Source organism: Amblyraja radiata, chromosome 22 (assembly GCF_010909765.2).
Source record: "Amblyraja radiata isolate CabotCenter1 chromosome 22, sAmbRad1.1.pri, whole genome shotgun sequence".
NCBI classification, from domain to species: Eukaryota; Metazoa; Chordata; class Chondrichthyes; order Rajiformes; family Rajidae; genus Amblyraja; species Amblyraja radiata.
Window position 1 is genome coordinate 33,986,711 of NC_045977.1, and position 5,064 is coordinate 33,991,774.

A 5,064-nucleotide genomic window follows, 5' to 3' on the forward strand; every position below is an offset into this window, starting at 1 on the left:
ATCTGAAGCAATCCGAGCCTTGAAAGTCCTCTGCTTCTGTAAATCATTTAACAGTGAATCTTAAGAGGTTGAGTTTGCTTATCACCATCGACACCAATTGGCAAGAGTTGTCAGGAAATCATTTCTTAAAGTGATACAGTATTAACATTTTATTTATGTTGCATGCAACAGATTGTAAATAAAACACTTTAAGAGCAGGAAAAGTGTGAATGGTGCTAAATGGATGTTAAAAACAGAAGATACTTGGATATGAACTAAGTTGCTTCTAGTATAGTAGGAGGTTTGGTAGGATGAAGCACCCTATTCGAGCAGGCAGTAGGTGAAGGCAAGACGCCCCAAGTGTCCCTCTTCCCTGCTTTCACTCCAGTTCCCGCTACTCCTTCTCATAGTTTAGTTTAGTTTAGTTTAGAGACACAGCACGGAATCAGGTACTTCGTCCCACTGAGTCCATGCCGACCAGCGATCCCCGTACACTAACACTATCCTACATACTAGGGAGGACTTACAATTGTAACCAAAACCAAACTTGCATGTATTTGGAGTGCGGGAAGAAACCGGAGCACCCGGGGAAACGCACACGGTCATGGGGAGAACATGCAAACTCCGTACAGACAGCACCCATAGTCAGGATTGAACCCGGGTCTCTGGGGCTGTAAGGCAGCGACTCTACCGCTGTGCCACCGTGCCGCCCTTAAACGCCTTGCGTTCCACAAGTTCCAATATAGTCTGAGAAACGAAGACCATTTGGTTAAAGTGTAAAAACATGTTAGGGAGACTGGATGAATCAATGTGCACTGCACGATGTGATCACACAACCAGCCATATCAATAACAAAACAAAAAAATGATAAGAATGCACAGGTTAATCACTACCTCGAAAATATTGTTCTCGTTCCATGTGAATTGTTCTTTAGAGATACAATATTTTCACTTTAAAGTTTTTTAAAGCACTTAATGAAATATTTTTGCTTACTAATGGCGATCCATTCATTCTGTTACTGACCAGCAACAAAGGGATATTATATTAATATTATCATATATTAGGATAACAAATATTTCCAAAGGAAATATTTATCAAAGATCAGTGGGCTTGGCTTTAAGGTGAGAGGGGCAACGTTGAAAGGAAATGTGCACGGCAGGTGTTTTTAAGATCGGAGGGGGCGTGGGTGCCTGGAGGCAGATACGATAGTGGCATTTGAGAGACTTTTAGATAGATGCATGGATATGCTGAGCATTGAGGAATATAGATCATGTGCAGGCGGAGGAGATTAGTTTATTTAAGGTTCAACACACTACAAACTCATTTAATCCACTTACTTGAATGTCTGGAGCTACTGAATCTGAACAGGCAGACCCAATATTTCCAATAGCCAGTTTATGGTACATCGACCTGAAAATAAATGTTCGAAATCTGCAGGAGGATGAGAGGTTTTCTTATAGAAGTGCATAAAAAACAGGAGAGGAATAGATCGGGTAGATGCACAGAGTCTCTTGCCCAGAGTACGGGAATCGTGGACCAGAGGACAGAGGTTTGAGGTGAAGGGGAAAAGATTTAATAGGAATCTGAGGGGGAACTTTTTCACAGAAAGGGTGGTGGGTGTATGGAACAAGCTGCCAGAGGAGGTAGTTGAGGCTGGGGCTACTTCGATGTTTAAGAAACATTTAGACAGGTACATGGATAGGACAGGTTTGGAGGGATATGGAACAAACCTGGGCAGGTGGGACTAGTGTAGCTGGGACATGTTATGGGCAAGTTGGGCCGAAGGGCCTCATTCTACACTGTATCACTCTAGGACTCTAAATGAGTTAAATAACCTAACATAACTTCATCTTCTTATTACTTTTGATTATTACTGCCTACCAGACCAACTTCATCTTCCCTGAAATATCTTAATTAAATAACTAATCTAGTAATACAATTAAAACAATTTCCGCTGCCAAATAAAATTAAATTAGTTTTCCCAGTTCTATTGATAACTTGGTTCTATCTTTTCCATCTCGTTACTTCCTATTCTACATTATGGAACTAGCATATAATTAAATTCAATACCATTTATATTCTTCACATTAAAGTAAATAAAGATAAAAGAACAATCACAATTGAGAAGTACTCAAACCTTTATCTGCCAGTACATTTTCCAATAGTTAGATCATTAATTAATTCAATCTATATCTAAGAGGTTTCTAAGGTTGAACACAATATTTCTATAACCTGAAGGATCTGGGGTAATATTTTGAGTTTGGGTTTCCATATGGTTTATAGCTTTTAGCAATCACCAGTTTATTGAATATTTTAATAACCAGGGATAATTTCTTCAATGAATGGAACTAATTATGCATGCGCTGAAAGTGAGAATGGAGACACAAGAAACTGCAGGTGCTAGAATCTTGAGCAAGAAGCAAAGTGCTGGAGGAACAATGGACCAGGCTGCATCGGTGGAGGGAATGGACAGACAATGCTTTGTTCTGAAGAAGAATCCCGCCCCAAAACGTCATCTGCCCATTTCCTCCACAGAGTTTGAATTTTAGACTTTAGATATACAGGTCCACCGAGCCCACACCGACCAGCGATCCTCGTACACTAGCACTATCCTACACAATAGGGACAAGTTACAATTTTTTTTATTGAAGCCAATTAACCTGGTACGTCTTTGGAATGTGGGAGGAAACCAGAGCACCCGGGGGAAACCCACGCGGTCACAGAGAGAATGTACAAACTCCATACAGACGTCACCCTCGGTCAGGATCGAATCAGGGGTCTGGTGCTGTAAGGCAGCAGTTGCTGCCTGAGACCCCTGTTGAGTTCTTCCAGCATTTTGATTTTTGAAAGAGAGTAAGTGGTAAAGTCTGGCAATTTTTTTTTTTTAAATGATTAAAAAATGTGATTCCAAAAGGGTGAGGAAATTCTAAATCTTCCTCTCCAAATGGCTCAGTGGAAAATGCCATGTCTTATAGGTAACAGATATACAGGTAAAGAAAGTTCCAGTTTCAATACCTCGCATGTGGGCAAGATATTGGATTTCATTTGCATGGTTGTACATTTCATTCTCAAACTCCTCATTTCACTTTAGTTTGAAAGGCTGTTCTTCAAAAGGGGATCTAACACTAGTCTTCCAAACACATATTAGTGAATTGAAAAATTGTGCATTGACCCTCAAGCCAGCTACTTTTAATACCGAAGAGGTTAAATTCTGTAATGAAAAAGTGAGACTAGCACCCACTTCATTTTTTTGTAAGATTCATAAATTCGTCCCATGCACCCAGCCAATGTTCATAATGATGAAAAGAGTATTGGAGTCAGAGTCAGTGCAAGACCACAGGGTTGTTGCATTATTTAAGACATCAGGTAGCACTAACCTGGTTTCCAATTTTCCATGAGAACACCTCAGCTGTCAATAATGAGTTATCAAATAAACAAATTTGCCAGCTCTTCAAAAACGCCAGATGGGTGATATTTCGTTTAGTTTAGAGATACAGCTCGGGCCCTCCAAGTCCACGCCGACCAGCAATCCCCGTACACTAGCACTATCCTGCACGCTAGGGACAATTTACAATTCTTACCACAGCCAATTAACCTACAAACCAGTACGTCTTCGGAAACCGGAGCTTCCCGGTGAAAACCCACGCGGTTAGAAGGTACAAACTCCGAGCAGACAGCACCCGCAGTCAGGATGGAACCCGGGTCTCTGGTGCTGTAAGGCAGCAACCCTACCGCTGCGCCTCTTTGCCACCCTTAATATTGCTGGTGATTTAGGGTAACAACACATAATTCCAGTCATTTCCATCACTTCGTAGCAGAAGCTTCTACTAAAAAAAGGAGTCTATATTCTCAAATCCAACCATTCATAATGGAATTCAAAGCGGCAGGTAATATCTGATCAGAACTAACATGTTGGGGTCTTGCAACAAACTTCCCATCACATATGGTGGACAACTCAAATTGTTTGTTCAGCGATTTCTTACATCCAATCATTTATATTTTGGTTATTCAGCTCAAAACATATTCTTTTTCAGTTCAGATTCCTGCTCTTTCTGTTCAGAAACTTTCCGTGTCTTATCGGTGAACTAATCAATTGGACAAAGCTATATTCTTAACACTACTGCATCTGAGAACAGAATAAGCTTTTGATCATTTGATGTGTCTATTAGTATTACATGACACGGTGGTGCAGCGTTAGAGCTACTGCCTTACAGCGCCAGAAACCCGGGTTTTATCCCGACTACAGCTGCTGTCTGTACAGAGTTTGTACGTTCTCCCCGTGAGTGTGTGGGTTTTCTCCGAGATCTTTGGTTTCCTCCCACACTCCAAAGATGTACAGGTATTTAGGTAAATTGGCTTGGTAAATGTAAAAATTGTTCCCCGTGTGTGTGTGTGTGGGATAGTGTAAATGTGAGGAGGTCGCTGGTCGGCGCGGACCCGGTGGGCCAAACAAGCCTGTTTCCGCCCTGTATCTTTAAACTCATGTTCCCGATGTTGGGGGAGTCCAGAACCAGGGGCCACAGTTTAAGAATAAGGAGTAAGCCATTTAGAACAGAGACGAGGAAACACTTTTCCTCACAGAGAGCGGTGAGTCTGTGGAATTCTCTGCCTCAGAGGGCAGTGGAGGCAGGTTCTCTGAACACTTTCAAGAGAGAGCTAGATAGGGTCTTAAAAATAGCAGAGCCAGGGGATATGGGGAGAAGGCAGGAACGGGGTACCGATTGGGGATGATCAGCCATGATCACATTGAATGGCGGCACTGGCTCAAAGGGCCGAATGGCCTACTCCTGCACCTATTGTCTATTATCTGTTGTAAACTCAACGAAACTAAACTTACAGTGTCGAACACTTCCACTAACATTGATCCCAATAAGAGCCATTCCATTTCATTTTAAATAGCTTTATATTTCCATTCACACATCCTGCAGATATATATTAAAATAATTATTTTTCGGTGTTAAGGTTTAACCAACATTTTGGTGCAAATTCAGAATACTTTTCATATTAGAAATATTAATAATTCGTGCTTGTGTCTAATCAAGTGGCACACGGGCATTCATTAGAAAACAAAACTACAGAATTTTG